This window comes from Artibeus jamaicensis, unplaced genomic scaffold (assembly GCF_021234435.1).
Source record: "Artibeus jamaicensis isolate MK-2021 breed Jamaican fruit bat unplaced genomic scaffold, CSHL_Jam_final contig_465, whole genome shotgun sequence".
Taxonomy (NCBI): Eukaryota; Metazoa; Chordata; class Mammalia; order Chiroptera; family Phyllostomidae; genus Artibeus; species Artibeus jamaicensis.
Window position 1 is genome coordinate 41381543 of NW_026521843.1, and position 27285 is coordinate 41408827.

The 27285-nt window shown below is 44.1% G+C and overlaps 1 protein-coding gene and 1 long non-coding RNA gene across 7 annotated transcripts in view; one reads left to right on the forward strand and one right to left on the reverse strand.

Annotated features, from left to right (window-relative positions):
* Nucleotides 1–4918, reverse strand: part of LOC119062589 (uncharacterized) — a 74551-nt gene extending 69633 nt beyond the window's left edge. For 3 of the 5 annotated variants that reach the window (XR_008391993.1, XR_008391994.1, XR_005085003.2), the window contains exons 1-2: nucleotides 3091–4023; nucleotides 1175–1359 (exon numbers count right to left, since the gene is read on the reverse strand). This is a non-coding gene — a long non-coding RNA (uncharacterized LOC119062589). Of the gene's footprint in view, nucleotides 1–1174; nucleotides 1360–3090; nucleotides 4024–4498 lie in introns of those variants that run through there. The other 2 variants (XR_008391992.1, XR_008391991.1) reach the window with 2 other exon arrangements.
* Nucleotides 1–27285, forward strand: part of B3GNT2 (UDP-GlcNAc:betaGal beta-1,3-N-acetylglucosaminyltransferase 2) — a 148867-nt gene that overhangs the window by 113100 nt on the left and 8482 nt on the right. Inside the window, exon 1 of one of the 2 annotated variants that reach the window (XM_037163590.2) lies at nucleotides 4112–4321. The exons of the other annotated variant lie outside the window; for it this stretch is intronic. The gene's annotated coding sequence lies outside the window, so the exon portion shown is untranslated. Of the gene's footprint in view, nucleotides 1–4111; nucleotides 4322–27285 lie in introns of those variants that run through there. 2 annotated transcript variants of the gene reach the window in all.

Consider the following 27285-nt stretch of genomic DNA (forward strand, 5'->3'; position numbering starts at 1 on the left):
ACTCACTCTCTCCTTAGTGCTCCCCACCCCTTCACTCCACCAGTCACTGTTCTATAAAAGTCCCAATGACACCAAGGTCACTTGATCCATTTTCCTCGGGTCTCAGCCATTTAGAATCTTGTTGACCACTGCCTTCTACTTATGACACATTCTTTCCCTGGGCTCTGTGACCCTACCTTCCTAAGCTCCTAGTTTTCCTCCTGCCCCTCTGGCTGCTCCTCTACCCCTCTGCCAGATAGTTTACCTCCGTCCAGCGTTTAGATAAAGGTTCCCTGAGGCTCAGCCCTAGGCCTTCTTCTGACTGAACTCCACACTCTCCCAGGAGACCACATCTACACCAGCCACTCCAGCTGCAGCCTCTCCTCAGAGCGCCATACCCTACAACCAACCACCTAGTGAACACCCCCACTTGGACACCTCATAGGCACTTCAAACCGACCTTGACCAAATATGAACTTTAGAAAGGTTTTCTCAACCACCACCCTGAGAGGTCCCCGATTCAGAAAACTGGACCACTATCCATCTAGTTAAAGAAGCAGAAATCTGGGAGTTTGCCTAGATTCCTCCCTACCTAAGCAGTCACCAACTCTTGTTGGTGTTCACTTTTCCCCATTTGCTGTACTCCTTAAACAATCCATTTTACTTATAGCAACAACCTCCTAGCAGACTGTCCCTCCACCCTCCTCTTCCCTCTCTCCTATCCCTTCTTCGCACTGTAGTAGTCAGAGTGAGCTTACTGGAAATGGTATACTAGGCCCTGCATGATCTAGCCTCTGCCTCGCTCTCCAGCTTCCCCCTCAACCACATTCCCCTTTCTAACCTGAAACAGCCGGGAACTCTGTTCCACTCTCCTTTTTTGCCTGACTACATCCTGCTGACCCTTCAGAGCTCAAGTCCAATGTAACCTCCTCTTGGACTCCCAGACAAATGTGACCTTGTAGTCCCATTGGCCCATATCACAACTGTAATTATATAATTGATAGTGTATTTACTTGTTAAGCCCTTCTCTCTCCAGCTAGACAGTGAACTTCAAGATGGAAGTGTGTCTGCCATGTTCACCACTCCAGTGCCTAGCCCTGTGCCGTGCACCTAGTAGGTGGTCAACACATCCAAGGGAGGGACCCCCCCCCAGGACCTGGGATTTATTTATAAAAAATTATGTATTTATTCTTACCTGTTTAAACTTCATTCACCTTCAGAGTACGCTCCATTTGATGCACTACACCTACTGAGATGTTTTTTCCACTGATCAAAATGTTTTTTGAACTCATTTATTTTGATGCCTTTTAGTGCTTCTGCTGTTTTTTGTTTCCCCTCTTCCACATTGGTAAAAAGTTTCCCTTTGAGGACATTTTTCATCTGGGGAAACAAACAAAAAAGTTGCTTGGGGCAAGATCAGGTCAATAGGGAGGGTAGGGCATAGGGGTCATGATGTTTTTTGGTCAAAAACTGCTGAACTCTCAGCGTGGTTGTGGGCAGGTCCACTCGTAAAAGAGCAAATGCACTGAAAGTCTTCAAAATAAATTCACTGAAGCCAAATGCAGCCTCTCACAACAACACCAGTTCATACACTGATACAGATGGGATCCTAGAACACTCATGTAGCAGGGGAAGCCTATACCACAAGGGACCCACCCTCCAGAAGATAATTCCATTTTGGGGGAGAGGCCTCTCTCCTATTTGTTAAATATATGAATAATACATCTTTAACTAACGATGATGGACCCAGGCCCCAACCTAAGAGTAGAGACTATAGCCAAGTGGGTGTGGAATTTAGTCCCGAAAGACAGTGTAATAGTTAAGATATACTCTCTTTTGTATTAATTAATAGCACAATGGAAAGAATGCCTTTATTTTTTAAATTTCAAGGCCTGGGCAGCTTTTTGGCAGCTACAAAGGACAAAAGCCAATTTCTTCGTTGGTTGCCAGCTAACATTATAGCAGTTTCTTGACTAAAAACTCCTTGGCTGGCAGTTCCTGAAAGTAAATCTGAGACTATTGGGAGGGCCTTTAAAGAGAAGACACATATGCACAGAAACAATATACCAGTCCGACGGCACAGAAAAATCTTCAGATGTCAGTGTTGTCCAATCATAGCAATTAAAGAACAACGGCCTGAAGATATCTTTATTTAAACCAAAGAATATGGACTCAGAATTATTTTGATACAAAAATGAAAGACATAGGCATTAATTTATACTTTTCTGTAGATTTCTTAGAGATTTTCTAATTCCTATATTTCTTTTAAATGTTTTATTAGCCAAGAGGCAACTGATCGACGTATCTCTGGCACATATATGTTTCTCTCCCTTTCTTCCTCCCTTCCCCTCTCTCTGAAAATAAATAAATAAAATCTTCAAAATATTTTGTTAGCTTTTTAAATGATGAAAGTCAAGATAACTGCAAAAATACAAAATTCAAAGTCAGTAAGGGTATGAAACTCATCTCCCCTCCTCCAACACTTCCATCCCACCCTGTGGGGGGAGGTGGGGGCGGGTAACTGTGGTCAACAGTCAGTGTGCATCCTTCCAGATGTTTTTCTGTGAATCTACAAAAATCTATCTTGTTTCTTGGACATTATATCGTACTCTTAGAAGAATCATGTGATCAACATAAAAGCAAAAAGGTCTGGAAGCTGAAAATCAAAACTTTTCTAGATCTGACTGAGAGTTTCTGTTTCCAGTGGACTCACTAGGCTCAGTGCACCCAGTGGCAACGGGCTATTCTTTCGCGCTTAGTTAACGATGAACTGGGCTGAGCTCATAGGTGCCTGAAATTCTTACAGTAACAATTCCTTCCCTTTGGGTTAAATCCGTCTCTGAAAAATGCAAATAGATGAGGGTGAAGCGTCCTTAATTCCTCAGTCTGATCATCTAAAAGGGGAATGCTGCTTTCTTCTCGGAGAGATAAGAACCAAAACGGGGTGGGGTGGGTGCAAGTGGGGGAAGGGAGGCCCGCTTTCAGGTGCGCCTTGGGACAAGGTGACCAGCTAGCGGTGCAGGGGCCTTTCAAAGCTGGGAAACCTCTCCTTCCCGTCCCGCTGGGCTCACCTGAGGCCCCAGTATTGCGCCAACAGCAGCTCCGACTCACCGTTGAATGCAGTGCTCCGGCGAGCCCGCGCGGGGCGCTGGGTAGGAGGATGCGTCTGCAGTGGTCCCCAGAGTTCTGGCCGGTGGGTGTCGTTGGCGCTAAGCCCCGATTCAGCCCCAGGGAGCCGGCGTTATGTGTGTCAGAGGTCAGCCATTTAGGTTGCACCTAATTATACGCTCTGCCCCTTCGACCCCGGCACGAGTTCGAGGCCCAGTGTCTGGGCACCTTGCGTTTCCAGTTTCCCGTGGCACCCGTGGGACCTGGAAGAAATCTTTATGATACCGCAAGGAGAACTAAAACTTCCCCCTCACCCTGTCCTAGGCGGCTTAAAAACCTGAAGACAGGGTGGCTGTGGCAAATAGGGCACCGCCCTAGGCCTTGGGCTCTAGGGCTTCATTTGGGCACCTAAAAAGTGGGTGGGTAGAGCATTGGTCAAGCCCCGCTTTGGCCCTGGTTCCTCCTCCCACTTTCCACGGTGGAATCTCGGGTTTTTCCGGGGCGCACTAACCCAAGCCTTGAGGCAAGGCCGGCATCTGGTGTAGGTCCAGTCACAAACTGGTTCCACCCAGAAGAGGTGAATGGAACCCTCACGAGGCCATGTGCATAGGCCCCCAACATCAGACGTACGAGTGGGGCGCCTTGCAGCTGGAGGGATTTAGGTTAGACCGTAGATAGAATATAATTATTTTGAACTTCGAGCTGCCCCATTTTCCCGAAGGGTCTGCTTCTTGGGGTTGCCTTCCTCCAACTTAACCCTTTGCTTTCCAGGTGTGAGCCTGGGGCCCCGGAGGGTCCGGAGAAGGCAGGTGGAGCACAAGCCGGGTGAGTCCTGGACAAGGACTAGCCGAGCCGTAGGAGACAGGCATTTTCCAAACTTGGGGAACAGGGAGGCAGGCGGTGCCGGGAGGTGACGCGAGGGGCGGTGCCGGGCCCAATTGGCTAGTCGTGCGGGGGCGGGGGCGAGGCCGAGCTCCAGCGCCCGGGGTGGTGACGGCTCCGGGAGCTGGAACCCGGAGTGAGGCGCAGCGGCTGCGGCGGCAACAAGTGCCGGAGCCGATAGGAGCCGGAGCTGTCTCCGCCGCCGACACCACCGGGCTGCCAGTCGCGGGCGCAACGCATGGAGTTTGAGCGGCTGCGGTCGCCAGGCTGAGCCGCGCCGAGCGGCTGGGACGTGGATGTGGCCGCGATATCCCGCCCCCGCCCCGCTGAGCAGGAGCTGCTCCCGGACAAGGTAGGGCTGGGTGGGTTGTGCACCCCTGCCGCCTTCCCCTCCACTTTCTCCTACCCTGCCACTTCCCCAGGCCAGCTCTGCTCCCGCCACCTATTTGCTCCCTGCGCCCCCTCCGTTGGCCTCCCTCTTCTCCACCCCCAACCACGTTCTTCCTCGGCTCCGGTTTCCTACCCGTACCCGGGTCCCAGCAGAGGAAACCGTCTCCAAGTGGCTCCTGCCGCATTTGGCGTCCCCTGCCCTGGCCCCCGCGCCACTGCTCCTACCTTGGAGGAGGAGAATAACAAAACCCCGCCGTAGCGTTTGTTTGGAGCCTCTTGTCCCATTCTGTCCCCGCCCCGCTGCACCCCGACTTCCGGGGGAGCCTGCGTCGGGGTGCTGGCCGGCAGTGCGAGCGGCGTGTGGGCCTTTTCTGGGTCGCTCTGGTATTTCGGGGAGGGAGCGCTGCGCGGATGGCGCTCACACCCCCGCGCCCCGCACGCACCGCGCTGGTCTCCCGCGCTGCACGGGAAGATCAGGTGTTTTGTGCGCCAAAGAGCCCCCACGGCTTCTCCCCACCTCCAACTGCCTACCACTGTCACCTCCGGGTCCCCCAAAACTGGTTTCTTCGAAACTTAGGGGGAACCTTTCGCTTTGACCTTTAAAAAAAATATTCCACAGTGCCCGTGTTGATGATTAACCGGGTTGAAACCTGGGGAGGAGGGAGGGTGGGTGCTGCAGGGAGTGCGTCCTACCAGCTTCTGCGAAACACCTTACGGGTGGGGTGGGCACTGGGGCGCAGGCTGGGCACCCCGAGGGGGCTGCGGGCGCACGGGTCCTGGCGGCTGCACGGAGATGGCAGGTGGTCCCTTCTGGAGGCAGTAAAACCGAGTTACCTTAAGTTCCAGGCCACGGTATTTTACACTCAGGGCTCGGCATCTGCACTACTCACGGACCCCCCGCCCCCACAGGTGTCCCAGCGTGAAAAGTCGTTTGTGAAGATTTATGTACATTTTAAACGCGGGTTTCTGAGGAGGCTCGCTCTTTTCCGAAATGTGGGGGTGGTATGTCTGTCATTGCTCCGCTGCGCCTCGGGGCCTCCTGAACCTCCGCATCTTCGTAGAAAGATAGTTCAGAACAGTTGTGCCCTATTCTGCTGCCCCTCCCTTGTTGGAAGCTTGCTGTAAATTTCAGATTGCGAAGCTAGTTGATGAATATGGGCTTCTACTTGTTATAACATTTTTTTCCAGTGTAATCGTGCCTTTGGATAGTTAACGATGTGCCCGAATGGGCCAGGACTGGGACTAGAAAGGCGGGACCGAGGTGGTCCCAGTCCAATGGCTCTCCAGCAGTCTCGTGGTCGCGCTCCTGTCGATCTTGACAAGCTGATTCCTAGGCTGGGCGGTCACTTCCCACTGTCCCAGTTCTCACTTCTGTTTCTTTTGAATAGAGGTTATTAGGCCTGGTGGATTTTGGGAGAGTGTTACGCGGAGCGTCTGTACTCTTAAATTAGATTTTAAGACCAGTTTTGAGTAAATGTTTCCCTGCTCCTCAGCCTTTACAAATGTCTTTATCTTTAGCTCTTCTTTTTTGAAATTACTTTCTCAGATTGGAGTACTGGTTTTTTCCCTTGGGAATCTCCATACCGTAGGGGCTCACTGCTCTTCATTTGGTTTTTTGTGCAAATGGTATGGCGAAAGGTCTGATTCTTCGTGAAAGTGCAAAGTTTCCATCCTCACTGTTCGCTAGTCTTGATTCTGCCACATACTAGTGTTCAGTGCGACCTTGGGCAAGTTTAGCATTCCAGCCTCCTTGGACATATTTGGTTTGGGGGATGGTAATGTCTGCGCCACCAGCTTGTTTTTGAGGACAAATAGGATAATGTTTGCCAAACTCCTAACTTTGCATCATGGCACTTAAGAAGTGCTTAATTGGTGGTAGACATTGGGAACTCAGTATACAGTCGAGGTTGCTCCCTGCATCAACTTACCCTTAGGCAAAACACAGGAACCGACGTGGAAATGGTTTAGATTTGCCTGAGGCTGGAACCAGCCAGACAGTTTATCCAAGGAGTAAGGTAGTTTTTTTGAGGAAAATAAACATAATATGATTGCAAAATTTATGAATTGACTTTTTTCTGGGTTTTGTTGGAGAGCTAGGTACACAGATGACTCGTGGTTTTGAAGATTTCCTTGTTTATACAAAAAACAAAAAACAAAAACCCAACCATTGAGATTTCTCTAATTCTAGGATACTAAACTTGGCTACAAAATAGGAAAGTGGAACTGATAATTCACGGTTGGTTTTTCCCTGTACAGTTTGTTTAAGTAGGTGACTTTTTAAAATAAGAGAGTTTATTTAGGAAGTGAATGAGAATCCAAAAAATTATTAATTCCTTTGCTTTACATGATGCATTGTAAGAAATATAAGTCGGATTTTTTCAGCTGATTCAGGGATATGAGAAAAAGTGGTGAATCTTCTGTTTCTCAAAGAAACTTTGAAACGTTAAGTTTTAATTTCTAATGTTTGTTAAAAAGAAAAAGGAAAAACAAGACCGCGATTTAGGGGTGCTGACCCAGAGCTGCGAAAGTGCCTGAAGTACACTCTGTTCTTAACGTACCGGATCAGTGCTTTTAATTCTTTCTAATTTGCTTAATAGCTACGATATTTGACTCTTAAGTTTTTCGACAGTTTTATTAGATAGTTTGTTAATGACTAAAAGTAAATGCAGATGGCTACTTTTATAAACATTGAGATTCTTGCATCTGGGATAATATTTGGTTATGTAATCTATTGCAGCACATCAATGGTGGTGTATAAATGATCAAAACTGAAAATTTTTTGTGAAAGGCCTTTTGATCTTATATATGCAGATGCCTGGGGGAAACAAATTCTTTTTGTTAATTGCCTGGCATTTCTACAGAAGTTTAAATATGAATTAAACTGGACTCTGACAGTGTGAAAACTGGGTTTCCTTGCTTGCATAATCGAAAGCACCTTGTAAAGACCACAGCGCATACACCCAACAGGTGTGGATCCAGCTGCCTTTTCCCTAACCCCAAAGGTGGGATAACTGTTACTAGGTACTTGCCAAATACATCTCACATTGTAGGATGAATAAATTCCTCTCTCTGGAGAGGCAATTACTGTTTGAGTAAGAGGTGTGTATATGCGTGAGATAAAGCTTTGAGGGAATTGATGTAATGATTTCATCATCAAAAGCTGGTGATGAGGCTTTGCTAGTCTGAACAAGGCTTCTGTGAGAAGAACTTGTTACTTGATGAATTTGTTATGGAGACATATGTGGCACAATTACTTTAGTGCTGGAAAAGAGCTATTTTATGAGTCTTGTTATAACTCTGGGTTGAGATTTTGGACTGACACTTGCTCATACTGTGAGTTTTATGCTCTTTGCCCATCAAACTTTGTCTTCTTGCCTTGCCTTAATTATTGTAACAAAGCTCAAATATCTTTTGAGAATTGGCATTGTTGATAAAGTTGTAACATCTTCTTGCCTTGTCTTAATTATTGTAACAAAGCTCAAATATCTTTTGAGAATTGGCATTGTTGATAAAGTTGTAACATCTGTTGTGAAATATTTGGTATAATTTTAGGTTTAGGTGTTAACATGGATAGCTCTGAGAATTTTGTTACGAATTGTTTGTGCATGTGAACAAGCTCTTGGAGCAGGGTTTAAAATTGTTTTTATTCTGATGTGGCTACACAGGGGAAATTCCCAGTAGCCAGGAAATCGATACTTTCTACTTTTCATTCTGTGGCATTTAAAAATAGATTTTTTATTCTGATTTCTTCACTCTGGTAAGGTTAGGCTGTATGTTGCTTAATCAAAATATTTTAAAAAACTGATTACCCAAGAAAATTAATTCTAGATTGTGGCCACATTCTGTCAGAGTGGCTGTGTGGTGATTAGTGGTAAAGAGCATGAATTTGGAGTCAATCAAATGAGGATTTTTGTTTAATTTCAGGTATAGCATACAGTAAAGTGTGTGAAGTGCACTAATATTACGTGTGCAGCTCATGAATATGTATCCATCTCCCATCAAGAAGTAAATGTTTTTAGTAGCCCAAAGGTGCCTGTGCCCCTGTCTGGTCAGTATTTTCCCACAAAGGAAATTGATATTCTGACTTATATAATCTTACATGTGACTCATATCATCATAGATTGGTTTTGCCTGTTTCTGAACTTCATGTAAGTGGGATTACGGAATCATACAGAGTGTAGTCTTTTGTGAAACAGAACTGGATCTTAGTTCCTTTTTGCAACTTACTGTGTGACTGTAGTTACTCTGTGAATAAGTTACTTAACCTTTTTGAGCCTCAATTTCTCAATTATAAAAAGGGACAGTTAAAGTCCTACCTTAGATCTGCTAAGAAAATTAGCATGATGCAACGTCTAAAATCCCGAGCCTTGTGGCTGACATGCAGTTTCCTCGTTCCCCTTTTATTTCTTTAAAAAGGTGATAACAGAAGCTCCTCTATGTATTTCGATATGCTATTTTAGGATAAAGTTATACAGGCATCCTATTGAAACTTAGAAGCCAAATCTTGATTTGACACTTTGTTGATATAGCATTTAGCTTAAATAAAACATTATTTGTTGATAGTTGATCCCCTATTATTTTTAATGGACATTTTCTTTGTAAGTTGAGATGACAGTCATTAACATGTCCCATTCAGAGCTGATTGGTCACCTGTGTGATATGATCTAGTGTGCAGAAGGGTACAGTGATGACAGGTAGTTTACACTCTATTGTAAGGCCCATGGAAGACTTTCGTTTTGATAAGAGGCATCAGTAAGTGCCTAGGATGTGCAGAACATCATTTACTGCTTATGTTTTGTGAAATAATTATTTCAGAAGTGAAAGCACAGGTCCAATTGTTGCATGCTTTAGACAAGCAACTAAACATTTAAAATGTTTTATACTTTTATAATCTTAATCTAAAATGGAAAAAAATAAAATAAAATAAAATAAAATGGTATATATTCAGTGCTCTCATGTCCCCAGTGTTTTGGTGGTTTTATTGGATACCTTTCCGGGAGACATTTAAAAATTTATTGAATTTGTTGGGGTGACCTTGGTTAATACAATTATATAGGTTTCAGGCATATAGTTTAATAATACATCATTTGTATATTGCATTGTATGTTTACCACCCAAAGTCAAATCTCCTTCCATCACCATTTATTGCCCCTTTACCCTCTTCAACATCCCCACGCACTTTGCCCTCTGGTAATCACCATACTGTTGTCTGTGTCTATGAGAGTCTTTTTTTTTGTGCTTAATCCCTTCTCCTTTTTTCATGTAGCCCTCAACTCTTCTCCCTGCTAACGGCTGTCAGTCTGTTCTCTGTATCTATGAGTCTGTTTCTGTTTTGTCTGTTTGTTTTGTTCACTAGAGTGAGTCCACATGTAAGTGAAATCATACAATACTTATCTTTCTCCAATTGGCTTTTTTCCGCTTAACATAATACTCTCCAGGTCCATCCATGCTGTGGCAAAATGTAAAATTTCCTTTTTGGCTTTTTTTTTAACAACCGAGTAGTATTCCATTGTGTAAACATACCACAGCTGTTTCATCTACTCATCTACTGATGGGCACTTGGGCTGCTTCCAAATCTCGGCTATTATAAATAATGCTGCAGTGAATGTAAAGATGCAAGTATTATTTCAAATTAGTGTTTCAGATTTTTTGGATATATTCCCAGAAGGGAATTGCTGGCTCATAAGACAGTTCCATTTTTAATTTTTTTGCGGTAACTCCATACTGTTTTCCACAGTGGCTGCACCAGTGTGCATTCCTACTAATGTGCATGAGGGTTCCATTTTGTCTACATCCTCACCGACACCTGTTGTTTGTCGACTTATTGCTGATAGCCATTCTAATAGATATGAGGTGCTATCTCATTGTGGTTTTAATTTGCATTTCTCTGATAATTAGGGACATTGAGCATCTTTTCATATGCCTATTGGCCATCTGTATGTCTTTTTTGGAGAAGTGTCTGTTTCGGGTCTTTTACCCATTTTTAAAATTGGATTCTTTTGTTTTTTTGGTGTTGAGTAGTATAAGTTTTTTATAAATTTTGGATATTAACTCTTTATCAGATGTATAACTGGCGAATATTTTCTTCCACTCAGTAGGTTGTTTTTTCATTTTGTTGATGGTTTCCTTCTCATTTGTTTATTTTTTTCTTTTTCTCCCTTGTCCAAGGAGATGTATCAGAAAAAATACTGCTACAGGAAATGTCTGAGATTTTACTGTGTATGTTTACTTTTAGGACTTTTATAGTTTCAAGTTTTACATTTAAGTCTTTAATCCATTTTGAGTTTATTTTTGTGTGTGGTGTAAGAAGGTGATGTAGCTTCATTTTTTGCATGTATCTGTCCAATTTTGCCATCACCATTTATTGAATGGACTGTCTTTACCTAATTGTATGTTCTTGCCTCCTTTGTTGAATATTAATTGATCATAAAGGCATGGATTTATTTCTGGGCTCTCTATTCTGTTCCATTGCTCTATATATCTGTTTTATGCCAGTACCACACTATTTCGATTACTGTGGCCTTGTAATATACTTTGATACCATGTAATATACTTATGATTCCATGTAGATTTGTAGGATATTTGTTGTAGATCTTGAAATATACTATTGGTATCTTGATAGGAATTGTGTTGAATCTATAGAATACTTTGAGGGGTGTGGACAGTTTAATGGTGTTGATTCTTTGTATCCATGAATATGGTATATGCTTTCACTTACTTGTATCTTCTTCAATATTTTATAACTTTCTGAGTACAGGTCTTTTACATCCTTGGTTAAATTTATTTTAACGTATTTTAATTTTTGATGAAATTATAAATGAGATTATTTTATTAGTCTCCCTTTCTGATAATTCATTATTGGTATATAAAAATGCAAGTGTAAAAATACAAATACAAATAAAGTGAAATAAAAAAGTAAATAAAATGCAAGTGATTTCTGGATATTTATTTTGTATTCAGCTACTTTACTGAATTTGTTTATCAGTTCTAGTAGTATTTTGGCAGAATCCTTAGGGTTCTTTATATACACTATCATGTCATCTGCAAATAATGATAGTTTTATTTCCTCCTTTCTAATATGGATGACTTTTATTTCTTTTTATTTATTATTTTTAAAATCTCTTTATTATTCTATTACAGTTGTCCCAATGGATGCCTTTTATTTCTTCTTCTTGTCTGATTGCTATGGCTGTGACTTCCAGTACTATATTGAGTAAGAGTGAAAACGGATGACCCTGTCTTGTTCTTGATCTTAAGGGAAATGTTTATAGTGTTTGCTCGTTGAATATGATGTTGGCTATGGTTTGTTATATGTGGCCATTATTTGGAGGTTTGTTCCCTCTGTTCCCAGTTTTCTGAGAAGTTTTTTTTTAATACTAAATGGGTGCTGGATTTTATCAAGTACTTTTTCTGCATCTATAGATATGATCATGTGATTTTCATCCTTCATTTTGTTTATGTGATGTATCACATTTATTGATTTGCAGACATTGTGCCAACCTTGCATTCCGGGAATAAAGGCCATTTGATCCTGGTTTGGTAAAATTCACCTGTGAAATGATGTAGTCTAGGACTTTTGTTTGTTGGGAGTTTTTGATTACTACCTCAGTTTCATTAGTTGTAATAAGTGTATTCAGATTTTCTGATGCATTCTGTTTCAGTTTTGGAAAATTTGGTTTTTAGAAAATATTTTTCTAGGGATTTATCCATTTCATCCAGATTGTCCAATTTGTTGACATATAGTTATTTATAATATTTTGTACAATCCTTTGTATTTCTGTGGTCTCAGTTGTTACTTCTCCTCTTTCATTTCTGATTATTTGAGTCTTCTCTTGTTTTTTTTCTTGATGATTCTGGTTTATAGGCTTGTGACTCTCGCTTATCTTTTCAAAGAACCAGCTCCTAATTCATTGATCTTTTGAATTTTTGGGAGCACATTTTATTTATTTCTATTCTGATCTTCTATTATTTTATTATTTTCATACTTTGTTGCCTGTTCTTTTTTTCTAGTTCCTTTTAGTGTAAAGTTAGATTGTTTATTGGAGCTTTTTTTTTCTCTCTGAAATAGGCCTGTAATGCTGTGAATTTCCCTCTTAGGACTGTTTTCACTGTGTCCCGTAGATTTGGGGTTGTCGTGTTCTCATTTTCACTTGTTTCAAGGTATCTTATAATTTCCTCCTCGATCTCATCATTAACTCAATTGTTGTTTAGTAACATGTTATTTATAGCCTCCTTATCTTTGTGTCTTTTCAGTTGTTTTCTTGTGATTGATTTTCTGCTTTCATACCATATGGTCAGAGAAGATGCTTGATATGATTTAAATCTTCTTAAATTTGTGGAGACTTGTTTTGTGTCCTAATTTGTGCTGTATGTTAGATGTTTCATGTGCACTTGAAAAGAATATATATCCCCATGCTTTAGAGTGAAATGCTTTAAAGGTATCAATTAAATTAATCTGATTTAGTGTGTCATTTAAGGACACTGTTTTCTTCTTTTTGGTCTGGAAGATCTATCCATTGATGTATATGAGGTGTTAAAATCCTTTACTCTGATTCTGTTACCTTCAGTCTCCTCCTTTATGTCCATCAAGATTTGCTTTACATATTTAGGTGCTCCTGTGTTTAGTGGACATGTGGACAAGGGTACATCCTCTTGGAGTGACCCCTTTAGCATTATGTAATGTCTTTCTTTGTCTCTTGTTATGGCATTTGTTTCGAAGTCTGTTTTACCTGAAATAAGTATTGCTACCCTAGGTTTTTTTTTGTTTATTTCATTTCCATTCGCATAAAATGTCTTTTTCCATCTCTTTTAATCTGTGAATATCTTTTGTTCTGAGGTGGGTCTCTTGTAAACAGCAGATATATGGGTCTTGTTTTCTTACCCATTCTGGTACCATACATCTTTTGATTGTAACATTTAAGCCATTTACATTTAAAGTGACTATTAATAGGTATGATTTATTGTCATTTTATTCTTTTAACTATGTTCCTCTGTTGTTTTTTTGTTGTTTTTTTTCTTCCTCCTCTTCTTACTCCCCTTTAACATTTCTTGTAATACTGATGGGGTGATAACAAACTCCTTTAGGTTTTTCTTGCCTGGGAAGCTCTTTATTTCTCCTTCAACTTTAAATGATAGCTTTGCTGGGTACGGGGTCTTGGTTATAGATCCATGTTTTCATCACCTTGAATATTTCATGCCAATCCGTTCTGGCTGCAGTTGTTTCTGGTGAGAAATCAGTTGATAGTCTTATGGGAGTTCCCCTGTAGGTAACTAACTGTCTCTAGCTGCTTTTAAGATACTTTCTTTGTCTTTAACCTTTGTCATTTTAATTTTGATGTGCCTTGGTGTAGGCCTCCTTGGACTCATATTGTTTGGGACTCTCTACCCTTCCAGGACTAGTGTGTCTTTTTCCTTCACCAGGTTAGGAGAGTTTTCAGTCATTATTTCTTTAAATAGGTTCTCAATCCCTCTCTCTTCTCTTTCCGGTACCCCTATGATGCAGATATTGGTATGCTTCCTGTTGTCCAAAAGGTCCTTTAAACTATCCTCATTAAAAAATTTTTTTTTTCATTTTGCAGGTCTGATTGGGTCTTGTCTTCTAGATTGCTGATTTGATCCTCTGCTTCATCCAACCTATAGTTCATTTTCATTAGTGTGTTCTTCATTTCAGATATTCTATTCTTTATTTCTGACTCGGCTTCTTTGTCTTTTAAAAATATTTTCTGTGTCTTTTTTAATGCTGTTGTATTTCTAAGTTCCTTGTGTATCTTTATAAACATTTTTTTTAACTCCGTATCTGGTAAATTGCTTGCCTCCATTTCATTTAGCTCTTTTTCTGAAGATTTCTCCTGTTCTTTCATTTGGGGCATGTTTCTTTGTCTTTACATTTTGGCTGCCTTTTAATGTTTGTTTCTATGTATTAAGTAGATATGCTATGATTCCCGGACTTGGTAGTGTGGCATTATGTAGTAGGTGTCCTGTGGGACCCCATGGCACAGTCTCCTTGATCACTTGAACTGGGTGCTTCAGGACTGTCCATTGTGTGGGTTATCTGGGCCCTCCTGTTTTAATTTTACTTCTTTCTTGTTATTGACTGTTTGTGTGTGTGGTCAGCACTCAGGTTGGCTCTAAGGATCAACCCCGAGCACTGTGTACAAGCAGAGCAAGCGCTGACCACACAAAGTGGAATACGCCTCAGAGGGCTTGATGTCTGCTGATCTCTCTTTGGTGTGCTGCTTGTGAAGCTAACTGGATCCTTCTCTGATGTTATCTGAAGCTGGCCACTGGATGTGTTGGTTCTGGGGCTTCCTGCAAGGGCCTGTGGTATAGGCCAGTATCTGGTGCTACCTGTGACTGGCCCTGGGGAACCTGTTTGGAGCTACAAAATGATCCACAGTTTTGGGCTACCTCTGCTGGGTCTGAGTGTTTGTAGAAAGGACCGAGTTGTGCACTAAGCCTGGCTTTTAGTATCATTAGGCCCAGGAGTGGGTCAGCAAGGGTTTCAAGGCACCCTGAGATCTGTCTCTGCCTGTCAGCTCCTGTTTGATAGGCTTAGTAACTGAAAGAGCCTCTGGTAGGCTTAAATTCACCAGGTCAGGGCTTCTGGTGTTTACCAGATTGATATAGTTTCAAACTCAGTGCCAGAGCTGGGTCTGGGGCTACTCAACAAATGTCCTGTGGTATACCAAGTTTAGCTGCCATTAGCTGTGTGCCTGCACCAGACCTTTGTGGTTAGGCAGGATCTCAGGGAATTGTCACAGTGAGGCTAGCAGAGTGTATAGGCCGAAACAGACCAAGATTCGGCTGCATGAAGAGAGGACTCTCCACCCATCAGACGTGTGAGGGAAAAACAGACCCCATCCTAGAGCTACACAACTCAGTACATTCAACATTCTGCCAGGAGTCTGAGCTCAGTAGTGGGGTGCTCCTTGGAGTTAGGAGGGTGGGGCTAGCCACCTCCCACCGTGAGGGCAGGTGCCTGGTGGGCTGTCGGGGCCTTGCCCCAGAGCCACACAACTCAATCTGTCCCAGATGCTGCCCAGACCTCAGTAGGGTAGGGCCACCAGGAGTCTAGAGGTTGCGGTTCACCTGGAGTCCTGAGGATGGGGCTAGAAGATCTCCCCTGAACAGGAGGTGCCAGTCAGGTTCACAAGAAAGTGGGGGGAATGGCTCCACATTCCAAAGCCACCCCACTCAGCCACTGACACCCCCTGAGTCTGCCCAGACCTCTACACCCTTGGCCAAAGCAGCTGACTCCTCAGCAGGGTGTGAGCTTCACAGGGTGGGGCTGTTGCATTTACCCAGCCCAGCAATTTTCAATGTGTGTGTGTGGTGGGCCTCAAACATTTTCTTAATGTAAATTATTTACTTTTTAAAAGATTTTGTTTATTTATTTTTAGAGAGGGGAAGGGAGAGAGAGAGGGAGAGAAACACCAATGTGTGGCTGCCTCTACCTGGCCTGCAACCCAGGCATGTACCCTAGACTAGGAATCGAACTGGTGACCCTTTGATTCACACAGGCCAGCACTCAATCCACTGAGCCACACCAGCCAAAACTAGAATTTTTAAAACATACAGTACCTGATTATTTAGTGAGGGATATGGACCTCCTTTCCCCTGGAATGTCAAATGAAAAAATAACAACAGCCAACACAACAATAGCTGTCTAGTGTGAATGAATCAAAATGATACCTAAATTTTTGGTCAGAGCTGCAAAAATTTAATATATTTTTGGTGTGCCACAGGATTTTAGTAATTAGTTTACATGTGGCACAAGTTAAAAAAGGTTGAAAACCACTGCCTCAGCCCGATGCTGTAGGAGAGGAGTGGGAGCCGTGTTTTAAATATGTAAGTTGGTTGGCAATTTGCATTCTTTTTAAAAGACTTTCCCCCTCCCTTGGGATGTTTATTTAGAGAAATAAGTCAAGATAAGGCTAAGGAAAGTAAAATTAATTCCACCATCACTTAACCCTAACTATTGTTAACTAGGTTTGGATCCTTCTAGGTGCTTTTCTCTGCATCTGTACACATCTAGAATGACCTTAGGAAAAACACATTGCCAACATTTCAGGCAAATTTAAACCAGATTGTGTGGGCCTGTCTAGAGTCAACTGGCAGAAGGTTTGGGTCTCTTTCCACTGTGGCTCCTACTTGTGGCTATACCACTGTCAGAAGTGCCATTGAAGTACCGCAGCCCATCAGGGGCCTCCAGATTATAGTAGCCAAAAGTGAAAACCTGCTCTTGCCCCTAACCCCCCGCCCACGTAAGACCTCATTGATATATAATGAAAAGGGCAATTTGTTCTCTGAGAGCATGCATCAATGGACCACTTAGTATATGCCTAGCACTGTGTTTAGCTCTGGTGTATTCCTAGATAGTTCGGGCACAGTGTTTGCTCTCAAGGAGTTAGCAGTTGGTGGAAACTCTAACCAGGAACTGATGAAATAAATATTGTTTAGGAGAGATGCGAGCAAAGTGCAGGTTGGGTCAAACAAGAAAGGCTTCCTGAGGAAGTGGTATTGGGCTTGGCCTTTGTGGAATGCATAAATAACTTTTCAGAAACAGTGAAAGGAGGGTGGGACAGTGAGGGGATGGCCGGCTTGTGGCAGCGTGTCTGGGGGAGCAGCAGATGTGACCCCGGGGTGGGAGAGTAGGGTATTTAGGAAGGAGCAACAGGACACAGGACAGCCTTGATGACCATGCAGGGAAGGGGCACCTAACGGTTCTGGAGGTCATGGGGACCCTGGAAAAGTTTTCGTGGTGGGGATGTGGTGACACGTCAAGGTCAGGCTTGTGTGCTTAGGAAGATGAGCTTGAGGCAGAGAGGTGAGTGAGAGGCGGGCACAACCATGGGCCTGGGGCATGTTATGGCCTCCTGATGGGGCTCCCCATGCTTCCTGTTTGCCCTACAACAGAACGTTCTCAGAAAGGAGTTGGAGGAATGTTTAAAAAGTGAAATTACTTTACACATTTCTGTACTCAGAATCCTCCACTGTTTTGCCAGGCCCTTGGCTCAGTTCACTGCAGCCACATTGTCCTCTGAGGTAGCCTGCTTTTGGCCTTCGTGCTGGCTGTTCCCTCTTGCTGGAGTTGTCCGTCACCCCTCTCCCGGCCTCCACTATGAGAAGAGAGGCTTTCTCTAACCATCCTTATCCTCATCCCCTGTACTATTTATATTTTTTCTAAGCACTTATCAACCTTATAAAAATTGACCACATAATTTTATTCTTCATAGTCCGTTTTAAACAGTTCTCCATTTAAGTAGGTGCTTGACAATCATTGAATTAAGTCATATTAGTCACGCTGGGGGAAAAATTGAGTTATTAAACCAGGCCAGCTATGGTACAGGATGAATGTGTGTGTATGTATGTGTGTGTGAGAGAGAGAGAGAGAGATTTATTTGAAAGGGAATGAGACATAAAAAGACTCTCATGGTGGGTGGGATGGGATTTGGAAACAAGTTCAGGGAGATGTGGAGGAGGTGAGCTGCAGGTACAGGTAGACTGGGACACCGTTTAACATTTAGGACGTTGGAGGTTGTAGTGGTGTCTAAGAAGGCCCAGGGGAAAGGTGAATGGGGTGAGGGAAGACCGAGCAATAGGCTTGAGCCCAGAAAGGTGGACAGTGCCCATTTTGAGGGATGAGGCCAGGAGCAAAGGTGCAGAAGAACCAAGAAGAGGAAAATCAGGATTAGGGGTGGTCTTGAACTTGGGGTAAGGGTAGAGGTGATGGCCAGCAGTGTTAGGTGCCCTGTAAGCAGGAGAGGCCAATGACTGTGAAAATTCTAGAGGGTGAAGGGTATTGGGAAAGTCAAGGCATGACAAAGGGACATGACCTATTCAGGAAGTTGGCAAAGAAGGGAAAGAAGAGCCTGTGCCTGGAGCCGCTGGAGAGGAGGTGAGGTGGAGAAGAAAGTGGAGATCGCCACTGATGCAGGACCCCAGAGAGCAGCAAGCAATGGTAATTTTGAGGGGCTGTGACTTACTGAAAAGGGTGACTGGTCCAGGTGGAGAGCCTGAAGTAGATTTTGGTCCCAGAGCTGCCATCAAATGGCTTTGTAACCATGGCAACCACTTAGCTTCTGTTCCCTCCCTCCGCCCCATCCCTGAGGAAAAGCCTGCACTGCCCACCTCATGTACTGATTGCCTGACTTCAGTGCAATCACAAGTGTGAAAGTGCTAGCACTCCAGTAAGGTTATTTCTATGGACCAAAACCTCGCCGCACCTTAAAATGTGTGCTTCAGAATTCTGTTGTTTATTTTCTTTGACAAGCACTGAACATCCACATGCTTCTCTGAAGTGCTGCCTTTTTGAGTCCTGATCAGGGAATAACACAATTGTGTGTTGTTTGTTTTTTAAAAAAAAACAAACCCTTCAAGTCCTGCTCTAGATTGTTCAGTGGGAAGCCCGGTGATGTTTTCAGGATCAGATGTATTTGTCTGGCATTGAAAGGGTCAAAGCGGGATTGTTACAAATACCATTCTTTCTAAATATTTAACATTTGAAACAAATGATACGTATTTTACATGCATTATTTTTATGGCTGAATTTGACGCTCAAGTATAAGAAATTCATGTAGCTTTTATTCTTTAAGTAAATGAGATGTAACCACTCAATCTTTCTTCTTCCTTTACCACATAAGGATTTTCTTCGAATGAACTTAAAATACCTCTCATGAATACTCCTATTTTTAACAGAATGTTTCTCTTTTGAATTTTTTTCACTGTTTTGATGGATCCTCTCTTTAAAAAGTCTCTTAACAATGGAAAGTGTCAAACAAGAACAGGCCCTGAGTGATAGAATGAAGCCTTCGGTGTCCCACACATGACTAAGGAGGTTGTGTAGGCGCTGCCCAGAGCAGGAGAGCAAGTCCTTGCCAGACTCCAGAGGTGGGGTCAACAGTACAGAGATAGTAGAAGCCATGGGGGGAGTGACTGGGCCCCTGGGGGAGGGAACAGTGGGCAGAAGGTGGAAACTCAGTACAGGGAGACACAAAGATTATTTACCCCTGTGGTACATGAGGGTGATGTTCACAGACACACTTAAAAGTAGGTGACTTAAACTGCGCTTGGTAAAACAGGCCCAGTTTCTAAGCTGCTCAGTAATGTGTTCATATATTGAGCAAACAACATGTTCTCTTTTATTTTGGCAAGTAAACTTTTTTCGGCAGGTGACTAGTAAAAGCGATGCCGATGTTTTATCTCTTTAAATATGTAATCACAAGTCCTGGTTGGCCAGCTCCTCCCCCACTCCTCCCCCCCCACCTGCCCGAATAGAACATTTGGATAAAAGGGAAAAATGTTCCGGATACGTATTTTAAATCCATATGATTTATTTTGATATTTTAAAGAACAACTTAAAAACAACTGTTGTCAAGCACCTGTCAGTAACTTGTTGAAATTTAACAACCCTTGTAAAGGGAAAGGAGGCAAGAAAGAGACCTGGGAGCTGGGGAAGAGGGGACAGCATTTTGATTGTTTGGCACCTCATTCTGAAGTTGCCAGCCCAGGGCTACTTGTCATTAGAAAGGTTGTCTCCTGGGAGGAGGACAGCCCCTGACTCTGGAGCAGGGGTGGCTTCCTAGGGGAGCCTGATTTAATTGGATACTCTGTATGTAGGGAGCAGTGCCTGGTGCTCACCTTGAGGCCACAGTACCTATAGGCTAGGGCACCTCAGCCCTGCCTCCCTCAAGGTTGCGGAGAGTGGATCTGGGCTCACCTGGAACCATTCGTGTGGGAAAGCATTGATGGGGTGGGGTGTGGGTTCTAGGTAATGAGCTTCTTGGTTTTCCTTTGAGAGGTTCCAATTTGGGGGAGGAGGGGGAGTGTGTTATGAGTGCCGGGAGGGAGGATTAAATACAATTCACTGAAAGAATTGAGGAGGAGGCAGTGTGATTTGAACCTGGACCTTAAAGGACGGGCATGGGATTGAGAAACAAGGGAATGGACGTTTTAGGCTGAGAGAAGCCACATGAGCAAATGTGTGGGTGGGGGGAACAACTATTCTTCAGGAGTGCTGATGCCCAGCAGGTCCCTGCGAGGCATTTTGAGGGTAGCATACTCGGATCAGGTCTTTGTGAGAACACTTCATGAGGACTGGGATGGCGACCTCCCTCCACCCTGGCTGTGCCAGCCATGCTTCCATGCCTGTCTTCAAGTTTAACCTCAGTTGGGGTGGATTTGCTGGCTGGGAGCCGCCCACCTCAGTTCCCAGTTCCTGCCCCCTTCCTGCGCTCTCCAACGTAGGAACCTCAGTTTTTGGAAGCTGTTCACTTATCTGTAACATGAAGATACCTCAGTAACCACTTCGCAGAACTGTGTTTCCAGGTGGGCCCTTGGCATGCTTCTGGCGCATGGACAAGCCCTCTGTGCTTGGGTAGGGGCAGGCATGCCTTTGTTAATGTCTTGTTAGAAAAAGTACCTCTGGTAGCTCCATCCCATTTCTTCACTTCCCATCTTTTTCCTCCCCCAACCAATTAGACCTATTGATTCCTTTTGTTTGGATACAACATTATTTGCACTTGCCAGTTTTACACAACCTTCTGTGATTTTCATGTGTAGTTTTAGAGAATGAGTCAGGCAATAACATCAAGGCTGCTTCTCTCAGGGACTCCAAATGGTCCGTCAGGAGGCCTGGGGCCTGAGGGGTGGGCCTTAAGCTCCTCGGTGTCCCCTTCATGGTAACCAAGGGCTATCCCCTACTATTGGCTTCTGGTGGGTAGAGGCCAAGGGTGCTGCTAAACATCTTCCAGTACATAAGACAGTCCCACAGCAAAGAATTATTTGGCCGCAGTGGCAATAGTACCAAGAAACTTCGCAAACCACTTTTGACATAGCAACTTCTTTATACATTGCACAAATCTTTTTGGGGGGTTTTAGTTGCATTCTTAATCTTGAAATAATAAAGCATAATACACTGAAAATGTTGCTTATCTTCTTCCATCTTCAGTATTAAGATGGCTGCACAAGAATTCACCAATTTTGATAAGCCCTTTTTAAAAATGCATGCTGATACAACAGCTGTCACAGTACGGTCTAACAAAATTGTTTCCTATGAAGTTAAAGGCATCTAAGCACTACTAGAGCCATGGTACAGAAGAAGCATAAAGGACTTTTTGGCCAACCCGACAACAAAGCACACCCACCCAGTGGGCGGCAGGGAGGTGGTGCTGGGGCAGTTGGTGTTTTGGGCCTTCTTTTGTTTTTGATGTTGGTGGTCTAGAATTGAAGCCATATCATGAGAGAACAAGCCTTTTATCACTACAAATAATTCTCACCACCCCGGTTGTCCTCCCCATGGGTGAGCTGAGGTGAGGCTCTGGGGCTCCCTGAGCCTTAGTTTCCTCTTGTGTAAATGAGGCGGATGGAGTATGAGCTCATGTACTGGTAAAGAAATTCTCGTAGTTTACTTGTGGTAATGAAATTGGGTTATGGTCTGTGTGTGGAATGTGTGTGCATGTTAACAAAAAATGAAGGTTGACATTGTTCAATTAGCTTGTGGCCTACATTTGTTTCTTTCGCCTCCTCTGACATAGGCTAGTGACCTTTCCTCTCGGAGTCAGGATTTCTGGGCTCTAGACCATCTCTGTGCCAACCTGTGGCAGATCTGGGGCCATGCTGGGTGCCCTTCACCTCAGGCTGCTGTGCTGGAAGGGCAGGGAATGAAGAGGCTATGTTTTCTCTGTGTAAACAGCTCCGACAAAAGGGTTTGCCTCAGCTTGCTTGGGGTCAGGCCAGTTCAAGCCCTTGCCAATGTCTCATTCCTGAGTGTGGATGATGAATACCTGACTCACCTGAAGGGGGCTCCGCCTCTGGTAGGGAGGCGCCTGCATTGTCAGACCAGGACCCCTGGGCAGTGAACGGTTCTCAACCTGGACTTTTATCTGCATCATTCCTTTCTTGTATTGATTAAGCCTTGAAATTGTCTACATCTTCTGGGTATGCATAAATGTAATGATTTCAGTTCCTAAATTGTTTTTTTCAAGTGCAACTTAGGGATTCTTGAAGTCCTCTTTGAGTGACAGTGTCTGTGGTAGAAAGGGTGAGAGCTGAGACTTGGAGTCAGGGTCCAGGGTCCGACCGAGTGCTGGCCCTGCCGGAATTAGCTCTGTGACCTCAGACTACGTAATTGCTTTACATTTTCGAGCTTGTGAAGGTTGAGATGAGAACATCCCGACACAGAAGAAAGGGCAAAAAGGGCATGGGGAGTAGGAAAGTCAGGAAGGAAGTACATGGAAAGACGGTGCAAATTAAAATAGGCAGCTGCCCTTTTATGGTAAAGATGAAAAAGGACCATGTCCACGGTCATTGTGAACAGCTCCATGCTGCTCGTGGATGCACAATGAGGGGACAAATCAGTCTGCCCTTTTTGTTGGGGGGGGGGCGGGGGATGGAAGGGGACGGGCGGGGAATAATTTGATCATATTCTAAATGACTTAAAAATGTGTTCTCTTTGTAATTTTTCCAAAGGAAATAAAAGACAGTGGAGAAAGAGGTTGTTCTTCAATTTTTTTCAATTTTAGGGAAAAATGAGAAATAACCCATGGGTTAGTGATTGGTAAAAACAGACCAAATGCCTGTATCCTGCCAGAGGTGGGCTGGAGATCTGATGCTAGAAGACAGCCTACCCAGATCGTGTTCTTTCTCCCTCTGAACTGAATCTGCTTTACAGAAATTAAATCTCAGTGAACACAAAAGCCAACTACATTCATCATCAACACGGACATCCAGTTTGGAGTCCTTTGTTTCTTCCTTGTTTCATATACCTGTATGATTTAGTCAGTTTCTTTTCTTTCTTTCTTGAGGGGCTATGGCAGGAAACACATTGCTCCAGTCCCCCAGCAGCAGCGTGGATTAAGTTAGGCCGCTCTCGTCCTGGTGGAGAAGTCCTGGGCCCGCCTGCACTGACCTACTCTTTTCCTTGTGGCATCAGAACCATCTGCCCACCAACCAGCTGTGTCAGTCTTTATCTGCAGACACCCTGTGCTCTTACCTGCCTTATCCCCACATTTCTGAAATCTATCCTGTTTTGAGCCCCATGCAATTCAGTGTAAGTGACCCATGTTTTAAGCCCTTTCTCTAACTCCAAACTCAAATAAAAATGTTTGTGGTTGGTGATGAATTTGAGTTGGTGATACAGAGATTTACATCTTGTGCTAGTTTCTAACCATTGCCTCTCAGCTCCAAGTCCACCCTTTGTTGCCTGATCTGGGAAAAGGAATCAGAACCCTTAAGATGTTTTTCCTTTGTCTCGTGTGAGTTGAGGGATCTGAAGAGGAGTTTGTGGGAGGAAGGGATTTTCATTCCTGCATCCTGGTGTCCTGAGTGGGTGTCTTCAGGCTCCCAGAGAGCCTGCTGCTTTTCCCTCACTCCTAGGTCCTGCTGGGCCCAGCTTTTTCTAGCATTTGGCTGCCCTGTGCTTGCTCCAGCACTGGCAGCAGCAGTGGGATGGGGAGCCTGTGTGCAGCCCAGGTCACTGCTTCTCTGCACCCACTTCTCAGCTCCCGCATTGTGGGCCCCGTGGTCCTGGCCAGCTCATGAGCTGGCCACACCAAGTTTGTCCTGAGCAGCTGCTCTGAGCTGCTCCTGGCCAAGCCATCCATTGACATTCTGAGCTCCTGCAAAAGCAGGTCAGAAGGAGGCCTCTCTGGTTCCTAATTCCAGCGGCACCCCTGACCACCTCTGTGTGCATGGCTCCCTGCACACACTCACCCTCTCTGCACACCCACCCAGCCGTCTAGGCACTGCATCCCCAAGGTTTGTTTCCTGTTGCCTTCCTGATGGGAACTGTTGCCAGGCTTGGTGCCTGCATCCCAGGGGGTGGTCCCTGATTTCCTAGTGAGTGCACCGTCACTGAACGTTTTGTTCTTCTGCATTTGTCCTTTTTTCAGGTACTTCTCATCTGTGCTGGGCACCCTTTAGAGTTCTAGTGCGTCTTTACAGTTACTCAGTTATTCCTTATACTAAAGTTCCCCTGCTTAAATTACTGGGGTGTTTTTGTTTTTGCCTCCTGGTTGGCCCCAGACTGAAATACATCCCATATAACACTACTGAGCAAACAGAAGAAGGAAGCAAAGAGAAATCTTCTAGGACAGCCATTTTCAACCGGTACACCACAAGAAGTTTTAAAGCGTGCAATACCTATTTAGTCAGGGGCCCCGACCTCTTCTCCTTAGACTGTCAAATTAAAAAATGACGACAGTTGACACAAAATAGCCATCCAGTGTGAATGGATCCAAATTATACCTAATTTTTTGGTCAGATTAGAAAAATATATATTTTTGGTGTGCCACAGAATTTTAGTAATTAGTTCATGTGTGCCTGGAGATGAAAAGGTTAGAAAATCACTATTTCGGGGGTTGCTCCGAGGGCTCACTGAGAGCCCGCCAGACTAGTTATTTGTACACAGGTCCTGGAGCCTGGAGTAGAAATGTTTACCAACTCAAGCCAGGAACTGACTATCTGTATTGCAGCATTTCTGTTTAAAAATGATTTCCCACCTTAGGTAAGTATATGTCCCCAAGTTCTGTGTCCGTACCAGGGGCCTGCCTTCTCTGAGGCATGTTCACCCTGACCCCGTACTGTTGTGGTCTTGGCAGGCTAACCCTTGCTGGAGGTCTTCCCCTCACCTGAAAGGAGATCTGGAGGCTCGCTGTTAGGGGGTGGGGTTGAGGTGGGGCTGGCTCGGATCCGCTGCAGGAGCACTGCTGGATCCCATACATAGGCTGTGCTCAGTCAAAGCATATCCACACCTGTGTGCCTTTGGCGGGTCTGAGGCTGACTGTGGGAAATGCGGGGCTGGGCTGCCTTCCCACCCCAGTTCACCTCTTCAGGTCTTCCCCCACCCTCTTAGTCTAATATTGACTCCTTACTTCTGAAAACCTGAATCCTCCCTCAACTCTGCAATAGCCTTTAAATTTATTCTGTTGTACTTCCGTACTTAAAAAAGTGAGGCAGATTTTTATAAATATATGTGTTATTTACTAGCAGACATATAAGTGATTTTCCAGTGTCATCTCTTTGGAGAAAGGTATATATATATATATTTAATTAATCCAGTTTCTACTAATTAATCCAGTTTCTACACTCATTCAACTTGACCAGATAGCCAAAATGTTTGCCCAGCAAATGATGAATGAGTCTCAGGTGCCATGTGCTGGGGTTATAGTGGTATAGTATGAAGGCCTGGCTTGTGGAAGATGCCCAGGTGTAAGCCACCATGACCAGGAATGGATGCTCTAACTTCTGGAATGTGGGTGCTTCAGCCAGGAGATGACATGACCTAGTTTGGAAGGAGTAGCAGCTCTCCAGGAAGGCATAGCAGAGGATAGAAGGTGGGGTTTGCTGGAACAGAAATGTGTTTGCTCTGGTTACAGATTCAAGTGTATACGGTATGGAGATGGGAGACATCGGCAGGAGGTGATGTGAAAGGAAGCACACAGATCATCATAAAGGGCTCTGGCTGGGACCACGTGGGCATATGAGTGAGAAAATTGGAGGAGTGAGGCTGGTATTCACGGTGGGGCATATATATCCCTGGGCATGAGGTCTCTCAGAAGGGTAGACAGATGAGGCTCTGAGCTTGAGCTATGGGAATGAAAAAGAAGACGGGAGTTCTAGAAAACAACACACACAGGCTCTGGGGGAGTGTAGCATGCTGTGGTAGTGATCTGACTGAACTGGGAGAGCAGCATGAACAGGGACTGTGCACAGAGGGACTGAAGACAGAGTGGTTGGGGAGCACTGTGGGAAATGAGGCTTTAGGCCACTGCAATACCCAGTAGCAGAGCCTGAAGAGAATAGAGGAGAGGTGAGGAGGGGGTGCAGGTGACCTTATGGAGGAGGGAACACAGACTTGTTTCCTGATTGGATGTGGGGAGCAGGAAGAAGGAGCAAATCAAGGTCCTTCTGGGATGTGCACCCTGGTACTTGGGAAGTTGATTCATTGCAAATGGGGGCCTGGGAATAGGGTCTCCACAAAGCATTTAGAAACTAATATCTAGAGTTAACTGGATCAGTTTGTAATCTTCCTTTTGGAGGTGATGTTTAAGGCAGTGATGGATATATGAGTTTCCACAAATAGTAAATTTATAAACGAGTGGAGGACAAAACTTGAGAAACATGCTTTCGTTTAGTATTTGGTGGAGGAGTCAAACTTCTGAAGGAGAACTGTTGCATGTCCATTGTGTGGTAGACAACAAAGTGGTGTGGTAGCTTATATCATCCCCACTTTACAGATGAGGAAACCGGGGCTCAGCGACGCCAAACAGTTTGCCTAAGGTCACACTGCAAAGTGGGTAACATAACTAGAATTTAATTTGGGGCTGTCTAACTCCAGATGCCGGGCCAGCTTTCCAAAGTGAAAATGGATCTGGGATTATAATCATTATACTGAAGATACAAAACTTTTGATCAGTTTTACTAAAGGCAGGGGCAGGATGGCCTCTGGTAGGGTTAATTCTCTGTTGTTAGCTAAATTTTTTGGAAGTTCTATATGTGCTTATTTGAAAAATCAACTTAACGATTGATTTGCTTTGATTTTAAATGATGAATATCATTTGAAAAAAATCAGCCATGCTGGCTGGGCTCTGGGGTACCTATTCAGTGGGTACCAGAACATGTCCTGCCACTTGGGTATATGATGTCACCTGTGGGGATGTGCAGGTGAATAGATTCATTATATGTACTTTTCCTTTTAAGTTTGAACATGAAGGGGACTAGTAATGGCAACAAACAAAATTCCTTGAACTTCCAGGCCAGAAAGCAGAGTCAGACACATATTCTCAGTTCACGCCAGTCTCGTGGTGAGGCTGTGAGGGCAGCGTCGGGGCTGCGCCCCAGGCCTGGGAAGAACAAGACCAGGCTTCTTGTTTCTATTAAGAAACAAGCTCTAGGTATGGCGCAACATAGTCACCTCATTCGAACCTT